Source organism: Felis catus, chromosome F1 (genome assembly GCF_018350175.1).
Source record: "Felis catus isolate Fca126 chromosome F1, F.catus_Fca126_mat1.0, whole genome shotgun sequence".
Classification (NCBI taxonomy): domain Eukaryota; kingdom Metazoa; phylum Chordata; class Mammalia; order Carnivora; family Felidae; genus Felis; species Felis catus.
The window spans coordinates 808,156-821,928 of NC_058384.1; positions in this window are offsets into that span (position 1 = coordinate 808,156).

Consider the following 13,773-nt stretch of genomic DNA (forward strand, 5'->3'; position numbering starts at 1 on the left):
CAGAGACGGCTTGGCAACGCTGAAACTGGCCCGAGGCCGCCCTGGGCGAGTGGCAGGGGCGGCTTATCTGCTGAGCCCGGCTCAGGAACACGCGAGAACGAGTTCCTTCCAGGGCCTGGGCGAGCACTTCCTACGTGCCTGCGGTCAGGCTATATCTCTGGGGTTTAAACTTTTAACCATCCCAACTCTGGCGTTTTAGAGCTTGGCTTTTTATCGAACGTGTCGCAGCAGGGGTTAGTCAAAAAGCCCAAAGCCCAAGCTGCCGCCGGACTCCTCAGATTCTTCCTCTTGTGTCCACTTTCTCCTGGGGGGAGGGTGGCACTGGGGGGGGGGTGGCACCGGGGGGAGGGCAGGGCAGCTCCCCCAGCCCCTCCGCTGCCCCTGAGGCCCCCGATGTGGATGTCGGCCGGCGCCTCTGCAGACGAGCCTGCCAGAGAGGTTCAGTACGCCGGCATCGCTCTCCCCTAAGTGACGTGCCCGTCGTGCACAGGAAGGGGACCGAGGAGACGCGGGCGGCGTGCACACGGCTGCCGGGCGTGGTGAGCGCCAGATGAGGCGAGGGCCTCACCCCGACGCACCCGAGCGCCTAAGCAGAAGCTGAGGAAAGGGCCGGCCTAAAATGCTACTCTGGAACATCAGCGTGTAAACTCAGAGCAAAAATGCATTTCCTTATTCAGTCTACAGGCACTGCGTCAGGCAGTGAGGACGCGGCCAGAACCCGGTCCCAAATTAAAGAGCTGATGCTCTGGGGCAAGGACTGCGCGTGCAGAGATCCCCCCTAAAACTGGGGGGTCCCGTGCGGCTACAGCCGAGGGGGGGCACACAGCCGCCTGCAGGCCACTGCGTACCTCGTGCTGGGCTAGCACGGAGGGAGCCCACACTTTCTCAGGAAGAAACGTGGGGCCCGAGAGACTGGCCCGAGGGTGTGTGCGGAGCGGCCGGGCCACGGCCGGGGCGCCTGTCGCACTCGCCCTGCCGGCTGGGAGGCTGCGCGTCGGATGAGGAAATGTGTTCTCTCTTGTCTTGCCGGAGCGTCTTCCAGGAGCCTTAGTCATGTGGAATGAAGAAGGATGGGCCGGCAGGCCCGGAAACGCCACCCCAGAAGCCCGAGACCCTGGAGCGGCAGCAGCTGGTGGGGAGGCCAGGGGGAGGAGACAGAGGGCGGGAGCCACGCGGGGCAGAGGCGAGTGCCACCTCCCGGGCAGCCCCAAGTGGGAGAAGGGCAGGCCGTGCAGGTTGCATCGGGCCGGTGCACTTTGGCTGGAAAGTCGCCGACGCGGTTGAGAACACAGAATGAGGAGCAGGGGGGAAGAGGGCGGCTTCGTGGCTTTGCGGTCGCCAGGTCCGGCCCGCCGTGGCCGACGGCCCAGGAGGGCCCAGCGGAGGGACGCTCTCCCCCACACCGACACACGCAAGCCTCGGGGCGGTTGGGAAGGCAGCTCAGGCGGGCGTGGCTCAGCAAGGGGTTGGGACCCTGTCCGAGATGTGTCGTCTGTCACGGGGCTGCGTGGGGGTGCGACACACCCCTTCTTGGCCTGGGACACACACCTGGCATTTTCTCCCCAAAGGCAGGATGCACAGACACACAAAGAGCGTGTTCACAGCCCACGTCCTTTTATCGGTGGCCCCGGCGAGAGGAAGAGAATGGGGGCTTTGTGGGAAAGGCCTGGAGGAATTGCAGTGCCCTCCACGTGGGGCTCCGGATCCTTGTAGACCAGAAGTTTGCTGATCCAGGACGGCCTCTAATCTACCCCCACAAGGCCGCTGGACGGGCCGTTGGTGGGGGGGGGGGGGGGGGGCGGGAGCGACCCTGAGTGAACAGCCACTTGTCAAAACGGGAACGGGGCCAGCAGGAGCCCGGGGTGGGTGGTGGTGGTTTAGGCCTCGAGTTTCCCTCCCACTTAGCGGAGGTGTCCCAGCCCCAAGCACACACGCACCGTCCGCCTTCCTCTGCGGTGGCTGTTGTCTTGACCGGCACATCATGTCCCCTCGCCAGCTGGGGCTGTCAGAGCGCTGACGGGGAAAGGGCCCCCAGCCCCGTGCCCCTTGCGGCCCCTTCGGCGCCCTGGCGCTCCGGGGGCATCGGCTCTGGGCCACCCACGGCCAGGTTCCCCGGTCAGGAGCCCGGTGCTTCTCCTCAGCCGAGGGGGCTCCCCACTGCGCCCCACTTGCAGACTCCAGTTCGCACGCTGCCTCCTCCCCAGTTTCGTAAAAGCGACTCTTAATCTCCGGCTACCGTCTCAAAAACAGACAAATACAAGCGAGAGGGCTCAGCGACAAGACGGAGTGACAAACTCAACACACTCTTGACAGATTCTTTCTCCCCCTTGAGCGCATGTGACCCGCGGACCCCAGGCCGCGCTCTGGGCTTCCCCCGCCACCCACCGGGGGCCCGGACCCCAGGACGGACCCAAGCAAAACCCAAACTCCCGCGGCCCCTCGGGAGCGGAGGTGGTGCCCGGCTAACGGCTCCCGAGCCCCGGGCCCCACGCGGTCCACCCATCCCGGTGTTGGCTCCTTTCTCCGCGGACCAGAGACGCGTGACGACGCCCTACGAGAATGTAGCCACGTTATCTCCTTTCAAATCAGATGACTCGGTTAAAGGAGCAGGACAGAGACAAAGTCAGGCCGGCCGCCCGCTCTCCGAGGAGCCGCAGAACGACAAGCTTCAACTAGATCCTTCTGAGCAGGAGCCCTTGGCGCCAGGCCACCTGCCTCCCAGCACCCGCCTCTCTCGGTTCCCCATGTGGACCGAGGGCGCTGGGCCACGTGCGAGGGGCCCTGGGTCTGACTGGGGGGATGTTCTGCGCTGAGGGCTGGGCCCCAACATCTCCCCGCCTCCCAGGGAGAAGGACCAGCCGTCTCTGCACCTCTAGGGGCCACCTGGCACGGCTCCAGGCCCCGGGGGACCCGGCCGCTCAGACGCTGCCCTAGCTCTGCACAGGTTTGCACGGGCCCATCTCTGCCGCTTTGCAGAGTTACATGTTACGAGGGCAAACGAATTTTCTGAGGAGGAGAAGCCAGCGGATGCACATGAGCTGCATATGCACAGAGTCCTGCCCGGGGGTGGGGGGTGGGGGGCTCGCGGTGCCGAGGGGGCTCCTGGGGGCGGGGTCTGCCCGTGTGCCGTCAGTCCCATCATCCTCATTGTGCAGCTAAGGAAACAAATTCAGAGTCTGTGACGTTTTTCTTGAATCCAGGACCCACTTCCTAATTAGTCTGACAACTGAAGTGTCAAAGACGGGATCAGGTCTGTCATTCCCAGGAATGTGGCCCTCCTCCCCCACCTCCTGGCCATGTGGCCGGGCGGGTGTGACTGCTGCTCTTCAAGCCGTCTCCTCCAAGTGCTCCCGAGGCCCGGAGCGCACATCTAACCTAGCATTTTTTTTTTTAATGTTTATTTTTGAGAGAGAGAGAGAGAGAGTGTGTGAGCAGGGGAGGAGCGGAGAGAGAGGGAGACACAAAATCGGAAGCAGGCTCCGGGCTCCCAGCTGTCAGCACAGAGCCCGACGCGGGGCTCGAACCCACGAACCGTGAGATCATGCCCTGAACCGAAGTCAGATGCTCAGCTGCCCGAGCCACCCAGGCGCCCCAAACCGAACGCTTTTAAGAGCTGGCTCAGGGGGCAGCTGGGTGGCTCAGTCAGTTAAGTGTCCGACTTCGACTCAGGTCATGATCTCACGGTCGGTGAGTTTGAGCCCCGCGTCGGGCTCTGTGCTGACAGCACGGAGCCCAGAACCTGCTTCGGATTCTGTGTCTCCCTCTCTCTCTGCCCCTCCCCCACTCACACTCTGTCTCTCTCAAAAGTAAATAAACATTAAAAAAAATAATAAAACAAAAAACAGTTCAAAAAAAAAAAAAGAGCTGGCTCAGAATCATACGGTTTGCAAAGGACGCAGCTCTGTAGAGACCATCCCGCCCCTGTTCTTGGAAAAGCAGGCAGGACCTGGGCCCAGTTAGCCAGCAAGAAAGGAGGTGGGCACGGGACGCAGTGAGCGCCCCTGCCTGGGAGGACGGGAGTGGGGGGGCGGCCGCTGCAGACCCAGCTCCAGGGCCCAGGGCCCAGCCCCGGCCTGTGAGTGGGGCCCTGGGAAGGGAGCCCGGCCGGGCCACCGCTGTTCCGTGGCGCTTGGAGGACACCGCGTCACCTCTCGACACCTTGGAGACAACAGGGAAGAGAAACCGCAGCAAAGCCCTCTGTGCCGCTTCCCTGTCCTTCCGTCCACCTCCCAGGGCGGCGGAGGGAGGGACGCGCTGGGGGACCCTGTATTGAGGGCACGGTCACTGCCTGGCCTTGGCTCCTCCTGCCCCTGGGAACGCCGCGGTGTTGAAACTGGTCACCAGCCGTCTGCCGCACGGCTAGCTCCGGCGGGCCCCCCCTACGGAACGGGTGCGTCTACACCCACAGAACGACTGCCCAGACGCTCCTCCTGCCCCCGAGGCCACCACTCCGCCTTCCGTGCCTGTGATCACGACGCGGGTGTTCCTGTTTGAAAAGAAGCGCAAGTCTTAACCGCGCACCGGCACCCACAGCAGTCGCTGCGCGGGAGGCCTGTGTAGGGGCAGCCGCACCCACCCTACTCGGCTCCGGGCAGCTGCCGGCCCCTGGTCCACCCGGTGGCTGGGGTCCACGGGCACGACCCCGGCCCGCGGAAGGTCTGCCTGCCACCGGGGCCTCTGGGCCTGGGGACCCGCACGTCCCGCGTTACCGACATGACCTGCTTTTCTAACCGCCTGATTTGAATAGATTCTTGTCCCGGGACTGGAATGGCCGCGTGACGTCGGCTTTTCAAAGCTCAGCTCGCCGTGAACGTGCGCCTGAATGTGGACGCGCGGGTGCCGTTGGGCGGGGTGGGCGGCGAAACGGGAGGAGCGGGCGGGCCTCGCGCCTTCTTCCCGCCTCCCCCGGGACTCACATACGTGTGAGCGAGCACACGCGCGCACGCACACGCGTGTGCCCGAGGGACCTGGGGGCCCCATGTGACGCGGCCTCGGCTCCCCCACTCGCTGGCGGGGCCCCGGCTGCGGGGTCTGCCGCACACACGCTCGGGACCCAGCGGCTCCAGGGGCTCCGGCTGCCTCTGCCCGGAGCCGCGTCTCTGCGGGACCCTTCCTCCCCGGCCCGCAGGGCGTGCCTCGGCTGCCTCCTCACCAGCTGCTGCCGGGATTTCACCTAGGGCCGACCTGAGGTCACGGTGTGGGTGTACAAACAGCTTGTCTGGAAGGTGACCGCGGGGAGCGGGATCAGGACAGAAGTGGCCCTCGAGCGAGCCTGGGCGGACGTGCCCGGGCAGTCCTGGCAGGGGCTGCAGGGTCGGGACCTCGGAGCGGCTCCCGAAGCCCCGCATCGGTCCCGTGTCTTCTCCTGGGTGTGCGCTGACGACAGAGGGGTGAGGGAGCCGGGCGTGTGCACCCGCCAAAGCCTGTCACTCTGGTTGACCGTGTCTCCTGGGGACACGGCTAGTCTGCTGGGGAGGGGACAGGCAAAGCCCAGAGGCACAGAGACCGGGAAGGCTTCTGCACGACGTGGGTGGGAGGTGGGGGGCCCCGAAGACCTGCGATGTCCCCTCGAGATGGAACACCCACGTCCGTCCACCACGCGGGTCTCCGTCCTGTCCCCGGGGCCAGTGCCAACGAAGCGTAAGCCTTGGAGCCACTGGCGGCACTGCCCTTGTCCGAGGCCCCAGGAGGAGCCTGGCCGTGTGCCGTGCGTTGAACCGTCTCCCCCGAAAGACGTGCTGAAGCCGAGCCCCCAGACCTCAGAATGGGGCCTTATCAGACACGGGGCCACGGTGGATGCAATCACTTCCCACGTGGTCATGCCGGTGTCCTTGTGATGGCCACCCTGGGCAGCGAACTCCCCGTGTTGGCACGTGCTCACACGTGTCCCACGAAACTCGGGTCTGATTCATCTGCTCCAGGCGCACAGCGTCGTGCTCAGGGGCCTGCTCCCTGCAGGTACCAGCCCATCGCTTGGCCGCAGGGGCCGCCTCCCCTGCCCGGGGCACTCGCTCCCCACGGAGCCCGGCGGCGCTCGCCACCCTTCTGCCGAAAAACCAGCCGGGTCAGGCCTCTGCCCCCGTCCCTCGAACTGGCTTCCGAGGGGCCCTGGGTGCAGGGAGGGAGGTGTGACGTGGTGGCCGCCTCCAGCCTCCACGTGAAGCCCACCGTGCCTGCGCCTTGGCCTTGGGCTTTCGGGTGGTCGGCACCGCGGCCAGCGGTTTCTGCCGTCCAGTCGTCTGGTGCGCGTGCCTCTGTTACGGCTGGGTGGACGGTGCGTGTGGGAAAGTCCTGCGTGTTTTCACTGACGGCAGAGGAGGGGAATTAAACACGGAGACGAGAAAGAAAGCGCCACTCGGGCGCCGGCCCGGCGCGCCCTGTGAAGCACCAGGCGGGCGTCAGGGAAACGTCCCGATGGTGGGGAGGCCCGCAGAGCTGCGGGATCTGTCCCCCAAGGGCCCCGCGTCCTGGAGGGAGCGTAGGGACAGAGGCAGGTGACCGGTCAGGGACGCGAGACCTATTTGACGGGAAGTGTTGATCAGGGACAAAACCACCCGGCACGTCTGACGGGAGGAAAACTTAGGCACAACGTTTGAAACACGTGAACAGTGCTGGTCTCAGAGAAGTGGGACTTGGCCACCTTTCTGTAAGTTTCTAGGGATTCCTGTAGCGGCAGGAAGGTCAGCATCAGCATCGCGAGCGAATCACGAGCTGGTCAGTGGACCCGGCGCCGGGCGCCCCCTCATCGTGTGGACCTGAGGCCAGGCTTCCAGGACTTGAGTCCTCTCTCCCCGGATGAGTCACCGCTCTGCCTTGGGACGGCTCGCGGAGCAGCGGCCCAACCCCGGACCAACTGCCCCCGACCGTCCGTTGTGTCTGTAGAGAGAGGGATTTTCAGCCGCGAGGCCAGCCGGCTGCTCCTCTGGCTGTGGCCGGCTCCTCGCGCCGTCGGGGGTCACTTTCCTCACCTGCTGACCCGGCGGGTTGCCAGGACTGCCCCGGAGCGTCTTTGCGGAGGGGGCAGGACAGACACACGGACACAGGACTGCCCGGCTGCAAGGCTGCGGCCGCGAGGGGCCCACAGGGCCCACACCATGATCCCACGCAGGGGAGCCCCGCGGGCCTTGCCGGCCGCCCGTCTGCTATCCCCGACGCGTCCGCACACAACGGCACGCTCGGCCCCTGAGCCCCGTGTGCCCCGTGTGCACGTGAGCATCCGTGTGTCCGGCTCGCTGACCAGACCCCCACCCCCAGGAGAGGCCCACGGGGACTCTGGGGGTGCTCAGAGCGGAGCGGCCAGGGACCATTTTTTGTTGAACCAATTCACGAAATCTTTGTCTGCCCTTGGGTCTCCAGTCCCAGGCCCCGGTGGACGCCGGACGGCCGTGCCCACCAGGCTTCAGGACGCGCTTCCCTGATGACCTTGGTCGGCGTTACTTGCCGGCACGTACCACGGGCCCGAGTGGACAGAAACGGGGGTCCTTCGCGGTTGGCGACCTGAGCGTCTCCCAGGCTCCTTCTTTGAGCTTTGCGACCCCGCGTTTGTCCCTGACCCCCCCTCACCGCTCAGCCCGCCTGCCCCCGGCCCGGGCCACCCCGCAGACTCTCAAGCAGAGGCGCCCTTTCACCTCAGCAAACACCTGCCGGGCCTGGCGCCCGGGGAGGGCAAGGGCAGGAGCAGGTGCCGAGACCCCAGTCTGCTGGGTCGGGAGGTGCTCCTGCGGGCTTCACCCCGCGAACAGGCAGGCCACCCGCAGCCCCGGAGGCGGGCACGTCTGTGTGGTGAGTCAGGGCTGGAGGGAGGCTGAGGGTTCCCGGCCCGTGTAACTGCCTCTGTGACCTTGAACCTGAGATCGCGTCTCCCTCAGCGACTCTCTCAGTCGTGCCGTGTTTCCCGAAAGCAGCCCCGACTCTAAAAATGCTTCCTTTGTGAAAGATGCCACAGATACAGGAAGGAGCGTAAAATGTCCGCCTAGCACTTGAAGGGTCACAGCAGAGCAAGGACGGGGTCACCAGTCAAGGGCACAAAGCGTGTCGCAGGAGATGAACCGTGTGTGTGTCGTGCCCCGAGCCGTGCTTACCAACGCCGCGCCGTCTGCCTACAAACTCAGAAAGCGGCTAGATCTAAGGTCACGTGTTCTTATCACGAGCAGGAAAATTAATGAGGGTGGGAGGAGGTGACAGGTTTATGCCACGGAATGTCACAGCGACTTCACAGGGGGCCGCTTATCTCCAGTCTCCTCCAGCCGTATTCGGCGGGCACGGCGTTTTGTACACAGTCGTACTTCAATAACGTGGGTCAACAGCAACGAAGCAGGACACGCGCGCCACAGAGGACCCCGGGCGCCCGCCCCACCCCCACCCCGTCCCCCCAGAGGGGACCGTTACGTGCCTTTTGTGCCAATCCCTTCCTTGTATTTCTTCTCTTTTTGAGAAGTTCTCCACGAAAAAGTGTTCTTGAGCTTTTCGAGGAAGCGGAGATCAAAAGCACTGTGAACACACTACCTTCTAAATTGCTGCAAAACGTTTCTCATCTATTCGTTCGTGGAATTTCTTCAAATTACTGCCACAAAATTTTTTTTTTAACGAGAAAACATTTTTTCATTAAAGCATAATCGGCGTGCGATGTTCTGTCCATATTTCAGGCGCACCACAGTGTGGTCACCCTCTGCCATCACACGATGCCGTGACAGGAGTACCGACGGCATTCCCCATGTCGCACGTCACATCCCCGTGACTCACTTCCTTGTAACTGGAAGGTTCTGCTCTGGATCCCCCTCGGCCTCCCTGGGGCTCCCTGGGGACGCCGAGGCAGGTGCCAGGCGCGGTGTGAACGAGGTGCCCCCTGTCCGGCAGGAACCCGATCAGAAGCTCGGAGGGAGTGCGCCGCTCTGGGCCTCCTGCCTCCAGACTCGCTGGCTGCCGGACGGCGGAATCCGCGCACTCGGGTGCTCGGGAAGCGAGGTGACCAGCTCTCCGGGGAAGGGACAGAAGAACACGTGCTGAGGGAAGGGGGCCAGGCAGTCTTCATGTTCAAAAGACCGTGGGAGGCGGGCGTTCGCGCCGTGGTTACGCCCCGTGGCGGGTCCGTGTTGTGAGCGGCTGCAGGCTGGGCAGGCGGCCTCCCCGAGGGCCCCCGGCCTCCTCCCTCTGTCCCCCGTCTTCTGTTCCTGGGGTTCCTCCTCATTCTGGTGGGGCGCGTCCGGACACCCTCCTACCCTCCTGAAGGGTGGAAGGGGCGGAAGTAGACAAGACACCCCCTGCTTCCCGGGACCCACCTCGCCTCCCTGGAGGTTGGCGGGGGGGGTGGTCCCGGAAGAGGGCTTGCCACTGGGCTCAGGAGAAACTATCAGAGCCATCGGGGTCGATGGGGTCGCAGAAGACTTAGGAGGGGCAAGTCCCAGCCCGGAAGAACTTCCGTGAGACCTGGCCCGCCAGTGGGAACCCTTCAGGAAGCGGTGAATGGAAACCCCGGGCCCTCCGTGCGGGCTCAGATGGGGGTGCGTCCCACGCCGGTGTAGCCGCTCTTACTGCCCGGAGCCTGGACGCGAGGCCTGGGCGCCGGGCACCCTCCATGGAGCACGTGAGGTCTGAAGGGTTGGGGTTCAGACCCGGCAGCCGAGAAAGAATTCTTGAGAGGTCTTCCGTGCAAAAAGGTGGTTTCATTAAAGGACGGGGACAGGACCCGGGGGTAGAAAGGGCCGCCCTGGGGTCGTGGGGAGTGACCGGTTATAGAGTTGGGGGAGGTAAGGACAGAAGTTTCCAAAAGGACTTTCATAGGTGAAACTCCCAGGATCCTGGAGGCCTGGCTATTGTCAAGCTCAGGTTGTTTTTCTCTAACAAAGCATTAACGTTAAGACGTTAAGGCGTTAAGGCAGGGAGTTCCTGGAGAAACGTTTTCCTCTGCCAGCTTCAGGTGTCCCTCAATGGGCTGCAGGTCATAAGGAAACTTAATTTTTTCTGCCATTTCCTTCTGCCTTTGTTCCCATTATCAGAGGATAGGCCAGCGGCTCTGCCCAGGAGGAGGGGCCCCGCCCGCGGTCTGCTCTGCCCCTGCCCGTGTGCTGCAGGGGTGGGGGGGGGGGGGGGGAAGGCGGTCTCCAATCAGTCCAAGCCATCATCTCCCCATCTCAAGGCTGGCGAGCGTTTGCGGTCGTAGGGCAAGCACCTGGGCCCCACTGACGGTGTCTTTGGGCAGTTCGTTCCTGGGTTCCCCACCTTTAACTGCAAGGTGGGGTTTTACGGGTCCTCCCCGGGGGAGACCGAGTGAGCGGGGCCCCCCACGCCCCACCCGGGGACCCCGAGTCAACACGTATCACGGAGGGGACACACCGACAGGCGACTCACAACCCAGAAGTTCTGAAAACCAACCGCAGATAGTATTTTCCCAAACGAAATCCAAATGGTGCAAACGGCAGTGTGCCGCGTGAGCTCAGCCCCTCGGTGGGCAGCCCCAGAAGACACGTCCACTGTTCTCCGGAATCTAGAAACCGCTTCTGCTTCTGCGGAGGATAGGTGGGCACATTCCTGACTGTCCCGGGGGTTCAACATTCACCCATTTCCTTAAATCTTTGACTCGTGAGGCTGGACAACAGGGTAGCTATTTCTTCGCCCCCACGGTATCCATTTAAAAAATCACTGAACTGAAATACATATGGATTAAACGATACATCGTCTCAGGTTCGTTTCCCAGTAATCCATGGCGGGCAGTCTTGAGGGACGGACAGAGGGAACGAGACTGGCCACGAGCTCATCGGCGGGGAAGCCGGGTGGGGGCGTGTGGGGAGTCACCCTGTCTGGACCAGCTGACATTGCTGTGCTTGGACCAGGTGACGGTACATTGCTGTGTTTGAGCTGCAAAACAGCCGCTGCTTATGGTTTAACCAAGTACTGTTCTTCCATATGTATTCAAAAGTTTCCATAGGAAATCGCTAAGTCACGCATTTGTTTTTACCTCTGTGGCTACATCTTGCTCCATAGACCTTGACCTGCAACCCGACAGTCATTTCAACAGGCGGTTGGTTTTCACAACTGGAGAGAGAGTTCACAAGTGGCTCGCGCCTAGAGGCTTCTGATGCTAGTTGCTTGAATTCGAAGAAACGTTATCCATTATTTTAAAAAGATTATCGTTGTTTCGAGTCATACTAGTTAATGGAGGCAGAACCTCTTACAGACCCGGGAGACACGACACAGAATTCCACTTCCTAACAAAGCAGCCAGTAGGATGTAGGAGGACAGAGGCTTTAGACTTAAGCCAGTCTTGGTTCGAATCCCCAGATGTCACTTGTTAGCTGTGTGACCAAGGGCAAGTTGCTTAACCTCTCTGGGCCTCCGTTTTCTCAAATATAAAAGGAAGATACTCTATTCCTCAGTTTTGACGTTTTAGTAGGATAATGTCTATAGTTCACCTTCCTCTGCATGCCCAACCCAGGCCACCGGGCAGAATGGCAAAGCCGTGGCGTTTTGTGTTAAAGCACAGATGCTCCAAACCTGTGCCCTGCAGAGCGTACGATGATAGTGGAAGCGAGTGAGTCCCTGTTTAATAAGCAAACCTAAGCCGGAAGCAAGGGTTGAAAGGTCTGCTCGTTACCTCAGCATCGATGTTCTTCGTGAGCGAAGAATCAAGGAGGCACCCGAAAGCCAGCGGACGTGAGGCAGGGCTCACGAAGCGTGTGTTGAATTAACACGAGAACTCGCATCCGGCGCTTAGGGCTGATCTGGTGTGGGCGCCACAGTCCAGGTGGGCACAATGCAGTTTGCGCAGAACCCAGAGGGAGGGATTGGGCGGGGCTGCTCGGGAAGAGGCACTTTCGGCCCCGGGGGGGGGGGCGGGGGGCTGTTCCAGGGAGCAGGGACATCCCAGCAGTGGTTCCATGTGAAAGAACAATGCGCCTCACTGGAGTGACAATAAACGTGGTCAGGGGAGGGGGCGGGACAGGGGCCGAAGCTGGTGTCGTATCACAAAGGTCCCTGTGTTAACCTGAGCAGTGACACTGTGCCCCAACAGTGCAGAAGTGACGAGAGGCTGATGGCTGTTCCAGGCAGGGACTTACTGGGGCCCCGAGGAGTCAGGGGGGGTTGGGGGGGGAGAAAGGCAGGGACAGGTCAGCATGTCCCCGAGGAGAGGTCAGGGAGGGTCAAGAGGGAAGGCAGGGACAGGTCAGCACGTAGAGGTGGGACTTTAAAGGTCCTGCTTCTTCTTGGGCTGTGAGTCTGCTGACGCGTTAAACCTCCGCCCTGGGCATGGGTTTTAGGAGGGTAATGAGGTAGCGCGGGGGACAGGTCGGCGCCGGGGTCCATCGAGGCACAGATGGGGTCGCCAGTCCCCGCCCGGCTTCCTTCCTACCACATGGGCTTCGCAGGCACCGGGTTTTTACGTTTTTCCCTCTTCCTCACGGAGGATCCGGGTCACGCACTGGATCTGGCGGCCGGGGCTGAGGGGACCCAGGTGCTGGCCCTGCTCTGTGTCGACAGGAAGAATTAGAGATCTGGAAGGGCCACCCTGTGTGACAGCGTGCGAGGCTGGAACGGGACAAGGCACCGCCGCCAGGGCCGCGTCTGGGGAACTCCCAGACACGCTCCTACGGAAGCAGGGCCTCACCGCCACTCGGAGACCAGAAGCCGCCTTCAAGACTCGGAGCGCGGGAGAGCAGGGTGGCAGGTGCAGAGCAGGTGCTGCCGGGACAGAGGGACCGACCCACGTTCGAGTTCCTCTGTCTTGCTGTGGTCTTGGGGGACGGAATATTCTGGGCCGTGACAGAACGTGCACTACTGGCCTCCGTGGCTGAGAGCCCCAACCTGACAAGCCTCCCTCCTGCCCCGGGGCAAGGCTCCCTCGGCTGCACAGTCATATCAACACCCAAGAGGGGAAACGGTCCAGGAGGCAACTTCTGTCCACCCGCCCTCAACGGCTCACCCTCTGCTCCTGGGAGCAAAGAACAGCACTGGCGTCAGGCCAACTGAAATAACGCTCCCTCCCTCTTTACCTCAGTTTCTCACCAGCCACGGGATGGGGGGACAGAGTGCGCAAAGCACCAGGGGTCTCAAGGAAAACGGAGGAAAGGAAGGTCAACTCAGCCTTGGGCCCATGTGGCTGTTCGCGGCTAAGTAACCCCCGCTTTCAGTACTGATGCTCTGTTCTTAATCTTCAATGTTTTCTACTATTGAAAGTTTTAATTAAGAAAAACATTTTTAAATGTTTTTATTTTGAGAGACAGAGCATGAGTGGGGGGAGGGGCAGAGAGAGGAGGAGACAGAATCCGAAGCAGGCTCCAGGCTCTGAGCCGTCAGCACAGAGCCTGATGTGGGGCTCGAACTCACAAACCGTGAGATCATGACTTGAGCCGAAGTCGGATGCTCAACCGACTGAGCCACCCAGGCGCCCTCAAGATGTTTACTGTAAATCACATCAGATAAAGGAATGTGAATTATAGGGAAAATTGGGAAGTTAGTTTAAATTCTTTGAGGTGAAGACACAGGAAAGAGCCCAGCACAGGGAGTGAGGACTTGCCACAGAGACCATGCGCCCGTGTGCTGGGCACTGGGTCCAGACCCCTTCCAGGCACCACCAGCCCAGGAGTAACCATCAGCCCGACTGCTAATGGCATCCATGGCCGTGGCCTATTTGAACTTGATACGTTCCCGAGCAGGATGCGCGAGGTCTGGGATCCGAGAGCATCACCTGTGCGGTTGCAGGGTCGCACCCCAGTGACTGGGACACCTCGAGCGGCCGCTCCACTGCTGACAGATGTCGGGGCTGTCCCTGGTTCTGGT